At 27.5% G+C, this 17149-nt stretch overlaps 1 pseudogene; it reads right to left on the reverse strand.

Annotated features, from left to right (window-relative positions):
• Positions 1-830: 830 nt before the first annotated feature.
• LOC142321073 (excitatory amino acid transporter 1-like) overlaps positions 831-17149 on the reverse strand; it is a 49067-nt pseudogene continuing 32748 nt past the window's right edge.

The raw sequence follows: 17149 nt of genomic DNA on the forward strand, positions 1-17149 counted from the left end.
ACAGTAAAAATTTTGAAGACATTATAGGGTTGCACAAACAAGGAAATGAATTTACAAAGATTTCATTGTATGATTTGTACATTATTCTTAATTTTACATTTTCAGCTTTCATACAATTTAAGATGGCTATTCAACATTAAAACAACATTCAAAAGAATTTCTTTGTTTTGGTAACTACCTTCATTCATTTTAATCATGATAAGTTAGTTCAAAATTTTAAAAATTATGAAATATCACAAAATAAGTTTCCAATATATACTGTAACAAAATACTACTACTACCACTTCACACATGAGCACTACAAATTTACAAATATTATTCATTAAATACATGATCTAATAGCAAACTGTATAAAACTGAATAAAAATCAAAACTGTTGAGACTATTTCTGGCTGTTCCTGACTGTTTAGATTGTTGACAGTTGACTCTGTCGATTGTCAATGGATGATTGTCTAAGGTCGATTTTTGATGTTTGATGCCAGAACCACTGTGCACCTATCCCAAGTGCACTTCAATTTATCATTACTACTATCATTATCATTATTTTTATACTTTGTTAAAATAATTTCTGTTCATCTTTATACATATGTTCAAAGTAGAGATACTATTTTTTTATTTTATTTGTTATGACTGATAGATATAAACAATTCTGAGAATTGCAATCAAATAATTCTTATAAATACCAAAGTTTTAATGAATTAAAAAAAAAAGATTAAAATTTATACTGATAAATTGTTTTTATAAAATAAAGTTTATTAATCTGTATAAGTTACAATATATTATAGTATTATAATAATAACACAGAAATTCTGTTTGTATCAATCTCTTGTATAAATGCTCATAGCAATAGTATTATTTAATGTTTAATTTCACTTATCATAAGCAATATGGTTTACAATGGTGTATTTTCTTCATTATTTTTTAAAGACGTTGGCATTTCAATCATGTCTTCTAAATCATCTCTACTTAAATGTGCAACTACTCCAGCTCCAAGACCATCTCCAGAAACATTTACAGCTGTTCTGAATCGATCACTGAAAGGAAGTCAATCATTATGCTTTATTCTATAAAAATATATATTATTTAATTAAGCCTAAATTTATAATTATATACATTTAACTGATTTTGGTCTGCTAAGTATAGGTCTTTGACAAATTACAGTACTGTAAATCTTTTTTATGACAGTAACGGCATTGTAGAATGTGTGTGTGTCAAGCCTGACTGGTATTCAAATCCTTTCAGAACCTCTCAGATGAAAGCAAGAGATGCTACCACTTCAGTATGGAGGTCAGCTGCTAAATTTATTTGAAACTTGTAAAAATATGATTTATCATAATAGCCCACAAGTACCACCAATCTCAGTTTTCATTTAAAAAGTATACATTTTATATGTAAATAGCCGTGAAAGAAAATTAAAACTTTTATAATTATTATTAAAAAGTAATAAAAAACACACTTCCAAAAAATAAGTATATGGAAACCATTTTCCAAAGCAGGTTTCAGAGCTAATTATGCATTTCTTTCTTCAGTGGAGTAACTTGTTAAGAACTTTTAACTTAAAAGGGTCTTTTGGAGAATCAAATAAAAATGGTTTAATGAATTCAATAAAAATGGTTTAATAAATTAAACCATTCAATTCAATAGAAATCCCATTACCAAATATAATTATTTTAATTTTATCAGGTGTAAAAGTAGCATAAGCATATTACAGTGTTATCAAACAAATTTTCAACATCATATAAAAAATGAAATTTATCATTATATTGGGACTATACTTTACAATATTTTATAGAACTAAGAATACTCTTGATATTGCAATTTACAGTTGCAGATTCAATCTATGGATAACAAATCTTTTTAACAATTGTTTTCCATAGATTTCTCATGATTGTTAGTTAGAACATCATTTCTTACTGTATCTGAACTACAAAAAAATACTATTGTGGATGGGAGCAGAATTTAATACTAACACCTTAACACCTTGCAGACATAATATGGTTATTTCTATACTTAACAATTTTCTGATGAAGGATTACAAACTTTCAGGGCTATAAGTTAGTTTTTTCTCAACATTGAAGAAAGACTTGATACATACATAGAAAAAGGGCCTGGGTTAGTCCTGTAACGATTTTCTTGAAACGTATTTCTGAGTATCTATGAATTGTAACACAAATATTTATAAAAATTTTTATCGGTCATGTTTAATGTGATAAGGAAATATATCAATTTCTCAGAATGTTTCTAAATATTTTTGTTAATTTATGACACCAAAATTTACATTATAAAATGAAAGATTGTTTAAATTTTTAGTTTTTGTGTTTTACAGAAATTAATTATATAAATGTAACAAATTCTTATAAAATGTTCAATATTTTGATAAAGAAAGGATATACTTTATATGAAGAGTGACCCGACTTGTATAGATAATACAAGTCGGGTATTATCTAGTATTAATTTTTAATACTAGATAGTCGGGTATAAATCAGTATTATTTTTCTTTTTGAAGAAAATTAATACTGATAGCACTAATTAGCACATTTTTGTAATGTTTTAAAGCAGTCTAAGTAAAAACGTTTTTATTTAATGCATTTTCCAATTAAATACAAAATAAAGCATTGATGAAATATTGGCTAAAATTGGGATCAGCTGGAAAAAGTATGAATTACTAGCCTTCACCATTATCACATTCCTAAATTATAAATTATGGTTGATTAAATTACGTATAAATAACTATGAAGCAGTTAATTTTTATACATGAACAAGTTTTTTTCTTTTTTTTTTATAAAAAAAATGTTTTCCTCTAAAAATATAGATATAATATTTTGTAATACTTATTGACTTATAAAATATCCCCAAGTGAGTATTAAAAAACAAGAAATATATTATTCATTCATAATTACTTACAGAAGCCAGTCAACAGCAAAAATTATTGTCACATCATCAGCGGGTAGTCCAACAGTATCAAGTACCATTACCATTGTGACAAAAGCTGCCTGAGGAATTCCAGCTGTTCCAATGCTTGCCATTGTTGCTGTTATACTGTATGATTAACAAATAAAAGTAAATTACATACAGTATTCAAAATTCAATAACACACTTATTATTTTACATAAATCAATTTCATTTATTTTAAAGAGTGCTTTTATTTTAGGAAACTTGATAGAACAATTGATTACATTTTCTACTGTTTAAATTTAACATTTGTAATTAAAAATTTACATACGTAGCTAAATAAAAAGCTTGATGGTGAAAGGCTCAGGCAGATGATATGAAGCTGGAATGATAAAATTTCATTACAGGAAAAGATTGAGTGTTTTGCAACATGACAAGTTGAATTTTCTGATATCTTTCAAGGTAACAAATTTTATTTATTATTCTCAATGAAAGTTCCGAAAAATATTTAAAAAGAAAAATTGATTCAAATTTTATTTTGGCATTTCACTCATAATTACTTACAGAAGCCAGTCAAGAGTAAAAATTATTGTCACATCATAAGCTGGTAGTCCAACAGTATCAACCAATCCATCCTTTTTATTCTCATCTGTCTGAAATCTTTTTAAAATTCATCTAAATGTAACTGGCAAAAAAACTGTCCATGCAAAATAAAATAGAAATCCCTGTTTGAAATTTCAGAGAATTTTATGTGAAAGCTGCTTATAATTTATTCTCCTTCCAGTTTTCACTGTTTAGAATTTTATTGGTGAACAAGTAAAATACCCTGAGAAAATATATTAAAAATATTTTTACCAAAAGCAAACTATATCTAATTTTTTGTTCTATTATTATTTTTTATAAAGTGTATCCTAAAATCATGAACAAGTAAATGCCAAAGATCTATTTTTTTTTTTTGTAACAAAGGAGCAGCTCACTAGTAATTAAAGTTAAAATGTAGCAGAAGTTGCTAGTTTAGTTCAGTCATGTAAATTGCTGTCTAGTTAAAATAAATCTATTCTTAAAATTTCATTAAATTAGGTTATGTTGTTCATACATAATGCCACATAAAAAAAAACAGACATTGCATAATGGGTACACATTGAAATAAAGCCACTAAAGCAAAAGCATTTTTACTTTAAATGTTTTGTTTGTATTACAACAAGAATAAAATATTTCAATAAACTAACAATTAATAATCAATAACCACCTCCTTGTTTGTTTATTAATAAACAATAAATAAATAATTTTTTACAATAAAATAAAATATTTTCTTAGCAATTATTTACAGATGTAAATCAAATTCATAAATGAATATTTACAGATTACCATGCAACTTAATTTTATTATATTAATTAAGGTATGAAAAAAACAGCTATGTAAAATAGTTAATATTTGATGCATACATGTTAATATCTAGTTAATATCTAATGCAGTTTTGAAGAACTCACCATCATCTCAGAAATAATTCAAAATAAATATCAAAACATAGATAGTTTTAGCAATCTTAAAATAAAGAATATTTTTAGTTTTACATTTTAGTTTATTAAATACAGTAAATTTTACTAATATATAATTTACATAGTGCTCACTATAAAAAATTTCATCAATTACCTAACGATAAAAATTGTTAGCATAAAGTTTTCTGCCGAATAAGAGATATTTCGAGAATAATTACCGTATTTGATTTTGATAAATTAAACACCAAAATAAAGTTAAATCTAAATTTCACTTTCAATAACTTAATATCTATCTCTTACAAAGTGTATCTTGGTTGCAAATCAAACTGTTCAGTTATGAAAAATGAAAATATAGAATGTGATATTATTATTTAAGCTTTACAGCACATCCAATAATGAAGATATATGGATAAATTTATGAATAAAAGCAAACCACCTTTAAATTTTAATGAAAACTTTGTAAAATATTCATATGCATTGGCCCAGCAGTTCTTGAGTTTTAAGTGAACATATATTAGGGTGGTTTGAAAAGTCCGTGTAAAATAAAAAACACTTAATTTCTGAGATAAACTTTAAGCTTAAAAGCTTAAGCTGCTTCTGTTTGTTGATCCCTTCCAAATAAAATTCTTCCAACTCTGCTAAACACGCATTTGTTCAAATGCATTTATTATTCAAACCTCTTCCTCGTTTGAATAAAACTTTCTTCCTGCCAGCTATTTTTTCATGTTGATAAAAAATAATGGTTCAAAGAGCCAAGCGTGGAGGATAGGGATCATGCAGAACAAGTTTAATTTTTAACTACATCAGTTTTGTGCCCACAACTGCAAAGGCGTGAGCAGGTGCTTTATTGTGATGGAAGAGGACTATTTTGTGAGACAGTTGTGGATGTTTATCTTGTAGCTTGATTTTAAATGGTCCATCACAATGCATAATATTTGTTTGTAGTTGGTGGACCTTTTCCTAAATAGTCATGCGGATTATCTCTTGTGAATCCCAAAAGGCAGTCACCATAATCTTCCTGGCTGAAGGAACAGCCTTCAACTTCTTTGGTGTGCACTCTCCGCTGACAACCCACTGTTTGGATTGTTCCTTGGTCTCAGGTGGTAGTGGATTATCCATGCTTCATCAACAGTGATGAAATAAGCTTAACATCCTGTAGTTTTGCTAAAACTGTTCATGGAATACTTAATGCGATTTTATTTTTAGTCATCTGAGAGCAGTTTTAGCATCCACCTTGCGGATAGCTTTTTCATGTTCAAGTGTTGATGCAAAATATTATGCCCCATTCAGTTGAGATGCCCACAGAACTACACATTTCACGTACCTTCACTCTTCTATCATCAAACACTAAATCATGAAGTTTATCAATCATTTCTGGAGTAGTCACCTCAACAGGGCGTCCTGAATGTCTGGCATCACTTGTGCACATATGACCACTTCCAAAATCTTGAAACCGCTCATTAACTATTCTAATCAAAGGTGCAGATTCACCATAATTTTATCAAGTTTTTCTTTGGTCTCCTGAGGTGAATTATCTTCATAAATTAATCAAAATTAGAAACATAAATTCTAAAGTAGATTAGATTTGGTATTGTATTTAAATTTATTATTACATAATTTACTTTAAATTTTAAGTTTTTTGACTGCACAGATGTAAATAAACTTGCTGAAAGGAACATTAGAGCCATTGGTTCCACCTAATCACATAATAGTGTCAACACTCAACTGATACATGTTTGTCAAGATTGTTAGAGGTTAGATGTTGATCACTACTACTTTCAGTTAAAAGGGTTCAATAACAACTAACAAGTTTTAGTTGTTTTTGTTATCTTCAATATTTTATTTTAAATCAGAATTTCTTTTGCACTTCATTACAAATAAGTAATCATTCCAAATGGAACGAATGAATTTGGCAAAAATCAATTTTTTCATTTGGTTTTAATAATGAGTTAAATTCTGAATGAAATGGTTGTATTTTTTCAAATTCACTCATAATCTTTCAAAAATTAAAATAAAGTAAATAGCAAGATTTAGTGGATGTGATTTTCATTTTAAAGTTGAGCTATAAAGAGTGAACATGCCTTATAATCAAGGATGCCTCTTACTAAAAAAATGCACCAATTATTATCAGATACATTTTTATTTTTCAAATGATATATTAAAAATCTTTTAAAAATATTTTATTATACTTACATTAAAATTTTACGAAAAGTTTGAAATGTTTTATCACATTTTAAAAACATATTTATCCTAAATATCCTGATTTCTTTGTGGTCTCTTTTCTATGTGATTTTGAGTAGTACAAATATTCACTTCATTCATAAGCTGATATCACTTCAGATAAAAGTTTTATCATTGAAAAACTTACTACAGTTAGAATGTAATTAAAAATTTTTCTGTTCAGTGGAAATGAATTTCTGTAATGAAAACTAAGCATTATAAAGGGATGGAAATTTTAAGAAGATGTTACAATATTAATTAGTTATCCTAAACGAGCATGTATTTTATCTACTATTTATTTTCTTAGTATAAATAAGCATCTAGGTCGTTTTGAAATGTATAAATTGATGCATTTTTTTAGTGCAATAAAAGGATATAAACCACTTCAGTTAAGTAAATAAATACTTTTAAAAAATTGGATGCCATAAAAATGTCATTGTCTATATCCATTCTTGAAAAAAGCAGATGTTGTTGATTAAATTTTAATAAAAGTATTGTACCAGTTGTATTAAATATACATATAATATTTATATCCACAGTTAAACTATTTGTTTTAAAACTTGTCTAGAATAAATGTTATTTGTCTAATGATTATAAGAAATATTAACTTATATAGAATCATTTAATTTCAATGTTAAAAATGAATACAAGAATAAAGTAATTTTTCTTTCTTATTAAATGATTAAAAAAAATAAAACTAAAGTAAATATAAGTTTATAGTAGCAATTATAATGCTGATTTGACCAACATTGTTAATTATAACTGTAATATTTACCATACCTGACAGCAATGACATCTCCAAAACTAAGAGGTATATTTCGAATCTGTGCAAGGAATATGGCTGCAAAAGCTTCATAAAGGGCAGTGCCATCCATATTGATTGTTGCACCGATTGGCATTACAAAACGAGATATCCTAACATCAATACCACATTTTTCTTCAATGCACTGCATTGATACTGGAAGTGTAGCATTACTATAACAAATAAATAAACAAAAGAAATTAACACGTAGAATGTGAACTGATAAATTCAGAAATGTTTAATATTATTATAGTAAAAAATAAAATCTGATGTGGACACCAAATGACTTCCGCTTGTACACTATTATATTGCATGTACACATTTTTCTTTTTAAATGAAAAGTACATAAAATTTTATTTAATAAATAACTTCCGATATTTTTTTCTTTTTTATTGTTATTATTGAATTATTATTTATTGTAATTTTTTTTTACATCAGAGATTAATAATTATTAATAAATCAATATATTTAAATTAAAAAAAAAGTTAAAAAAGGAAAAGGAGATGAAGTTGGATTTGAACCGATGTGCCTTCCCCTTATAAGATCCAAACATTTCATTAATTAAAATTCTATTTGGCTTTTATCTTGGAACCAATGAAAATAAGTACCACTTATGATATATTGTTGAAAAGCCCAAAATCCTTTTTTTTTTTAATTTTTGGCTTTTTTGGACACTTCTAGTTCAGATGATTGCAAACAAAAATGGAGGTGCACAGCTAGATGTTACAACAGTCCTAAATTCAAAATTTCAACATCCTACGACTAATTGTTTTTGAGCTATGCGAGACACATTCATACACGTACAGATGTCATGCTGAAACTAGACAAAATGGATTCAGGGATGGTCAAAATGGATATTTCCATTGAAATCTGAAAACCAAAATTTTTTGTGATAAAAATACTTCCTTTACTTTGTACAAGGAAGTAAAAAATGTTAACTCTGAATCCAGTATTGTGAATTTATTTATTTTTATAACAATTCTTTTGTAAAGAATGATTGCTTGGAAGCTTTATTTCTTTTTTGTATACAAGGATCACTTTTAAAGTAAAAACCATTGCACAAGTAAATGGAAGGTGAAAGGCCAGAGCAGCTTCAGGTCAAGTCTATTTCCATGTGTTCAGTGTCTAGAGTTTTTGAAAGTGTTAGTTCATTTTTGGTGTGATTTTTAAAGAACATTCAATAATTTATTCTGCTGATTTTGAAGTGGTTTGTGTTACAAGAGCCAAAAACAATTTTCTTGGGTGTTATCAATTGTCAAAGTTAATTTTTGGTGTGATTTTTAAAGAACATTCAATAATTTATTCTGCTAATTTTGAAGTGGTTTGTGTTACAAGAGCCAAAAACAAATTTTCTTGGGTGTTATCAATTGTCAACTAGTCAAAGTTATTGGGGGAGATGTCATGAATGGCAAAATTAATTGTATATGGTACTAATTGTTTAATATAGGAAAAACAGGCATGCATCATGAAGTGCAATCTGCATATGTGTGACATCGCTAGCGAGTGGTATGTTAAACAAGGTTGAAATCCACATTTGTGTAAAGAAATGATTTGGTTTTGATGAATTCTGCCACTACCATGATGTAATATTGTATGTTATTATTGACAAAATTGTTATCCATTCCAAGTTAAGTTATCTATGGAACTATTATTGTTCATTGCTGATACATTTATATCAGATGGGTTACAGATGCTCACCAGTCGATACAAAATGAAACAGGATGCTGCTTCTGTCAACATTGTTAACTCCTGTCATAATAATGGCATAATCATCACAATTGAAATCCCAAGTCATGTCAAATTAATTTTTGTTTATCAAAGCTTAAAGACTGCTGAGAAATGGTGATAACAGTATCTTCATAAGAATTTTTATTTACTAAAGGATTAGTATTTATCTCATGACTGTCTGATACAATCAACAAATATTTCTTTATGCCATGGTTAGAGTTTGTTTTAAATCTTTATTTAAAACAGAAACATTTTTTTTCAGTGAAGGATTTTTATTAAGGATTGAAGAAAAGCTAATTGGAACAAAACCATTGTTATCTTATCATCAAAAGCTTCAAATTTACTATTTAGTCATAAATAATAGCTTAATCAAAAGATTTTTCCATAAACTGTTATTAAATTTTGTTAGTATATTCGTATACTTTATTTTTCCTTACAAACAAACATGCAAAACATTGTTCTAACACTAACAGTTTCTTACAGAAATAAATTTCATTACCTACCTCTCAAGTATGCTATGGAACATTATTTTTTTATTACAGACAGACTCTCCATAAATAATATTGAGAATTATAAAGTACAAACTGAACTACTCATTATTTCTTTGAGTACCAGGGAACTTATTTATTTGAAAGGAAATTGTATTAATTCAATAAAAATATTTCATACAAAAATTGTTTGAATTTTACAATCTTCATAGCTTGATATATTGTGGCAAAATACATTTTGAATATTAAATAAAAAATGTTTTACTAAAAGCAGATTAAATTTGATGTTTTACATCTACTTTGTGAAGTACTTTCACAATAAACCTTACATTTTAAAAACAACTTTCATTAAAAAAAATAATAAATATTTTCAGGAAAGAAAATTTCTGTGCAGCCTTCAGAAATAAAAACAAAATCCTTTCTATTTCAGATATCTTTTTCATTTTTCATACTGAATTTATTATAGCTTAAAAGGATTAGACATATTATTTAAAAATTACCTGGAAGCTGTTCCAAATGCTGTTATAATAGCTTGACTCATATTTTTAAGGAAAACAATTGGCGATTTCCGAGTGAAAAAGTAATACAGGAGTGGCAGTATTACATAACCATGTATGATTAACCCACTAAGTACTGTTACAAAATATAATCCTAATTTACTCATGACTAATGCAAAGCTTTCTGTTTCAAGTATTTTTGACGATACCAAAAAGAAGACACCAACTGGAGAAAACCTGTCAAAATTCACAAATATTTAAATAATAATTCTCTAATATTTTATAAGGATAATAAAATACCAGTAAAGAATAGAAAAAAAGTATGCTTACTGATTAAACCATAATGAAAAAGGTTAGCCATTACCTGATAGAACAAAATAGGATACTGAATAATATCATTCACATCTCATGAATGGGCATACATTCATGTCTATATATGGTTATGGATGTAATAATAACACAATATTAATTTTCATATGACTAAAAGTATATAAGTGTACCTGTAAATGATTTTACAGGCTTTTTACGTTTTTACTCCGTAAAAGAAATCGCTCATTAAAAATAGTCGACAGTGAGATTGATCTGAACAACACATTGTTTTTTTCACAGAAAATTAATGACAAAAAATAAAATTCTAGAAGGAACAACTACTGCTGTGTATGGATAAATCTACCAAAAATAATCTGGATTTATTTACTTTCAAATATAAATTGTCAATTTTTTGTGCTATTTTTTATAATCATGAAAGCTTTAAGCTATCCTGTTGCCTTCTTGACATACTGAAAATACTGTTGTGCATCACCATATTAAGCTCATCAGTACACTCGTCACATTTAAAAGTAAAATTTTTCTCTTTTTTACTAAAAAAAGAAAAATCATCATTACATTCGAGAGAGTTTATAACTAAATAATGCCTGTTATATCTCAGTTGCTTTAAACACATAACAATTATAAAAGATTAAAAGGTTTGGGTAGATGGTAACAGACATGAAATTAGTTTATCTAGGTCCTTCGGTTAAAAAAAAAAAAAAAATGTAATACCTTCACTGCCTTAGTCAACAGTAGAAATGAAAAGAGTATTTACTGCCAGAGACAAACTTCTGTGCCTTGAAAGGAATGTAGTTTATGTGTATGGTATACAGCAGCAGTAAAATAACAGTATACTGGAAAAAATCAGCCTTTACAAAACATTATATGATGAAATTATATTGCACTGTGGTAATAGTGATGTAATCTTTTTTTTTGTTTGAATAAACCTATAAAGTGTATTCCAAGTTCAGTCAACATTTTGAAATCAGTTTGGTGACTGTGGCAGAGGACCGATTCCAACTTCAAAATCTATTCAGTTAGTGATGAATTACAGTTACAGAATTTGTACAACACATGTGAAAAGGACCATGGTAACATAATCTATACTCTTAACAAGCAATATTTGCATTTCATAGTGCAAATTCCATCTCATTAAGAAACAGCCATGCACATAGATGAATCTAATTGTGGTCTTTTCCATACCATTCATTTAGATCTTGTTTCTGACCACTATAAAATCAAACTGTATGACAACTGATAGCTCATACTAGCACTATCTAATGAAGCTTATTTTTAATGTCTTTGATTAAACACAAACTTAAATGTCAACAATGACCACTACATTCAGATAGTGTGATCTGATGTGTTATGAGATGTGGCATTATTGACTCTTGGTTTTTATAAAGAACTAAGGGAATTTATCATCACTGTGAAAATTAAGTTGGAATCTGTGCTTTCTAATGACAGAAGAGCTGTTAGTTAAAATTAAAGGAGAAATTTGAGATAAAAACTTTGTTTAACTATAGCAGTAGAGAAAAAAAATTATGGAGTCTTTGAAATCTTGTAAAAAAAAAAAATCAATATGAAGTTTAATAATCCAAGATAATGTTCTTTGTAATAAGTTTTGTAAATGAGTGTTTCAGGTTATTAAAAAAAGTTGTTTTATTTTTAAAATAGATATTTTCCCACACTTCTCCCTGTATGACTTTTGATCAGTTGTATACTTTAATAGGTATGCACATTTATTGAACTTGTTTACACAATAAAAAAACAAAACCTAACCACAGAAAGTAAAGCATTTTCTTTCTTAATTTATAATAAACAAGTCTTGGAATATTTTTCAAGTTACCTGCCAGTAAAATTCATATGTCAGCTATAAAATAATCTTCTGTTTTGTTCAGTTGTTATATGCATTTAAAAAATTTTTGCAAGCATTACAATTAACTACTGTGGCAAAGGTTTGGTATTTTTTATTATTTAAATAAAAGCTATTATTTCTGTATTTATTTAAAAAATGATATAGTCATATATATATATATATATATATATATATATATGTATAATGAACAGTGTAAAATATATTAAAAAATAAGTAATTACCAGATAACCCATGCTGTCATGAGCATAGTCACATCTCCAAGGGATTCAAAAAACTTCAATACTGGAACACCAGCTGCTCCTAATTGTGCAATTGCTATTCCCATTATTATTGAAAAAATTACTAATCCAAGTACATTTGGATTTTCAATGTATTCACTACTAATATCCCATTCTATTAAATCTGAAAAAAAAAAAATAAAAAGCATTATTTATCGTGTAATTTCATAAAGAACATAAAATCATATATTTAAAAAATAATCTAATAATAATATTTGTTGGTATATCTACTCCTCATAGATGACTCATTTGTTTATTTTTATAGTGATCAGTTCATAGAAATTTTGAAAATTATGTTCAGTACTAATATAGTTATTAAATTTGGAATATATTCAATTTATTGAACTTTATTTATATTATGGTATGTGTAGAGTATTCAGTTAAGCTACATTTCAGTCATTCAAACCAACCTTTTTGGAAATAACTGCATATATACTTGTTAGATGCATACATACTATTGTCAGTTTACATTGACAATAGTAGAATTTAGTGTTAATTTACAGTAAATTATTTATTATTAATTTACAAAAGCCTTTTCATATTTAAAATTATAAATTTGTACTCAATTCCATTGTAAACATTATTTTTGCAGTACATTAATACTTTATTCAGATCATTGTAAAATAATAATTACAAAGATAATTTTGTGCTCAGGTTAGTGTATGCCCATGGATAAAAAAAGAACTGGATTTCATTTGGCTAGGTGGTTTATATATTTTCAAACTGTGATCAAAGTTCTTCACAAAATAAATAAATAATTGTAGAAAAAGTGATTAAATTGCATATTAGAACTTAATAATATCTGAATAGCAAAAGCAAAGATATGAAGAAGTAATAAATGAAACAAAGAAAAAAGAAAAAATACCAATTTTTTACAAAGAAAAAAAAACAATTTAGACAAAAGATAATAAAAAAAAATTCAAAATTTAGAAGAGAATTAATGAAATTATTTGGACACATACATCATTTATTATGTGTAACAAACATGGAGAAAATCTAGATTGTTTTTTAATTACCATTACTTAAAAACTTTCTGCAAAAAAATATTAATTCACTAAACAACATGTAAATATTAAAAATTAAAAAACTCAACTGCCAAAAAAAATATTGCTGTCAAATATTGCCCTCTAATATAGGATTAACAGTGTTTGGGTGACAATCGGTTCAGCCTTTGAGCTGCTACATACATATATATACATATACATATATACATCCTAAATACATTACACTCCTTTTCGGGCAGTCATGTAAAAACACTAGTAAGACAACTTCACACATATGAGATTCCAAATTATTCAGAATGTAAGTTATTCAAAGATGACTCCATATATATATATATATATGTATATATATTACATGTATATGTATATATATATTTTTTTGTTTTTTATTTATAGATATGACACTCCCGGTAACATAAGGATTTCAACGCAGGGTCATACATCTAATTTGGATCTAATTTGGTTCAGCCATTGAGCTGCTACAGTGGAACAAACATACATACATACAACATAAATACATTACACTCCTTTTTGGGCAGTTGTGTAAACAAAAATCCTTTAATTTCATTTAAATGGATTAGTGCATTAAGTCTGTGTTCTTTTTAAATGAAATGAAAAGTGTGGTACTTACACAAAGACGGTTTTCTTCCCCTTTCCCAATTCAGTGGTCAACCTCATTTAACACAATATGTAGATTATGAAAAATTTAATAGTGAGGGTTCAGTATCTGAGAGTAACGCGACAGCCTGCCGATGTTTGTTCTCCACAGAATGTCAAAGCTGTCAGAGCATGGGCAAATCAACAAGAAAGGCAGCAGCATAACTTAGGATTTCTGGCAATCTGTGCAGCGAATTTTAAAAAACTGGTTTGCATTTGTATCCGTAAATAATAACAGTTTTGCATTTGTATCCGTAAATAATAACAGTTTTGCCTAAATTAACGACTGATAACAAACATCAAAGAATGGCATTCGCTGAACGGGCTATGTATCAAGAATATTGTTGAACAATTTTTGGTTTTCAGATGAGGCACATTTTCATCTAGATTAGGTTGTTAATAAACAAAATATGCATTTTTGGGATTCTGAAATCCACACGTGTTTCATGAAAAGGTGCATCACGCTCCAAGAATTACGGAGCAGGTGCTCCGTAACAGGTCAGGTGCAGGTGCTCAAGTCACAGGGTAATAGGGCCATTCTTTTTTGAACAGACAGTGAACAGTGAACGTTATCTAAACATGCTGCGTAATAATTTTGTTCCTCAGCTTCTTGCAAAAGGGTTTCAATTAGAAAACGAGTGGTTCATGCAGGATGGAGCCAGACTGCACAAAACTAATGTTGTTTTAGACTTTCTGCATGAAACTTTTAACACAAATGTCATTTCAAACTGATTTTCTAATAGTTTTGTATGTGGACTGAACTGGCTGACAAACAGTTTTGACTTGAATTCATATGGTTATTTTCTTTGGGGATTTCTAAAGGAAAAGATTTTCCGTAAACCTTAAACAGTGATGGAACAGTGAGTGCTGATCATTGATGCGTGCAACGAGATAACTGAGGATGTGTGTTGTTGTTATGAATAAGATAAGAGGTTGTGTCAAAGAAGTTTGAAGACGTAATGGTGGTCATATTGAATATGTGATAAGCAGAACATAATTTCCAGGTGTATAGTATATATGTTGTATTTTACTTTTCTGTATTGCGATTCAAATAAATATGTTGGATCATTTCATAAGCCACTCTGTACTTTTTCCTTTTTCTGTTTAGCCTCTGGAACGATCATCAGGATTACTTCAGAGGATGAATGAAGATATGTGTGAATGTAAATGAAGTGTAGTCTTGTACAGTCCCAGGTCGACCATTTCTGAGATGTGTGATTAATTGAAACCAACCACCAAAGAACACCGGTACCCATGATCTAGTATTCAAATCTGTAAAAAAGTAACTGTCTAACTGTCTTTACTAGGATTTGAATGTTGAAACTTTCGACTTTGAAATCAGCTGATTTGCAAAGACGCGTTCACCACTAGACCAACTCTGAGTCGCACCACTCTGTACTTAAGTTGTGGTTTCCTTATATATTAATTTCATGGTGCCTTATAGGAAACATCATCTTATATGGAAGCAAATTATTCCTATCTAGTGAAAAACTGTTTACCAAAATACAATAGCAATGAAGACAGAAATGGTGGCACAAATTAATGAAATCAGTCTACTTGCAGAATTAAATTTTAAAGAAACTCAAAATATTTTAACCAGAAATATGAAAACATAGAGTGGCAGATGAATAAAATATCATCAGTTGTTAAAAATGATGTACAGGATCACTGATGAGGAAGAAAGCCAAATATGAAACCACAATGTTGAAGTCTCAGCATTTCAACATGTGGATTGACTGGGGAATGAAAATGATACCATAAATCGCATCTAGTTCTGACACTGCTACAGACTCAAAAGATGGCTTTTGAATTAAAATTCAAAATCGACTTCCATTTAAAAAAATAAAAGAAATGCAGGCAATTCATTTACAACAAATTATTAAAAAAAGGAAACATTCAAGAACAAATATTCTGTATTTCATTCTTTCAGATAAATTCTAATAAACATTTTAATAGCTTATTATTTGAATGTAACTGACGTATTTATGAAAATAAAATAAACTTTTTTTTTTTAAAGGACGTAAAAAATTAATTTAAAAAAAATAATTTCAATTTCAGTTCTCTAAATTTTAGTATTTATAAGTTATTGCCAAATTAAGCGATTAATTCTTACAAATTCTTAATTTTTTTATCACTAAAAAAAATCAAAATTTTTTGAAAAATTAAATACTGAAAATTATTCTTGATTTATTAATAGAGTGATTTTTTAGATTTTTTTAAAAATACTGATAATATTTACTTATTTTTATTAGTTTTATTTTTTTAAATTTATTTATTCTTTTTTACAATCTTTATTTTTATTTTAAAATTGGGTAGGCCTACTACAAAAATTTCTGCCGATATGAAAAAAAGTTATTTGAAGAAACAAAAGAAACCTTTGTCTTGATAAAAAATACATAAACAAATGTAGAAAAACTTTTCAAGGTTTACTGGAATGAGTGAATGTTACCTTAAATTTTCCAACTAATTTTTCTCAAATTTTTTCATCAAAGTATTAAGTATATCATAATAACTATTAATGCCATTCAGTATAATATTATAAGAGGATTACGACAAAGAATGAAAAATATTTCCACATACTACATTGAAGTAATTTTTTTGTTAAAAACATCTATTAGTTCAGATCCTATATGGGGAAAGCTTACAATAGGACCACCTGAAAAAATTACTCTACACATAAAAATTACATAAAAGTCCAACTGAGGACTTTCTCTTGCTTTATTTATTAAAAATACTTCATTTAGAGTTTTAATAACTTTCCTAAAAATACTGCTTAAAATTTTATAAACCTCGTACATGAAAATGTGAGAAAGAATGTATGCATTACTTAATAAGACTTTCCATCCTCAAAATCTCTCCACTTACTTCCTCAAACATTTTAAATCCAAAATAAAGATAG

Source organism: Lycorma delicatula, chromosome 3, assembly GCF_047948215.1.
Source record: "Lycorma delicatula isolate Av1 chromosome 3, ASM4794821v1, whole genome shotgun sequence".
NCBI classification, from domain to species: Eukaryota; Metazoa; Arthropoda; class Insecta; order Hemiptera; family Fulgoridae; genus Lycorma; species Lycorma delicatula.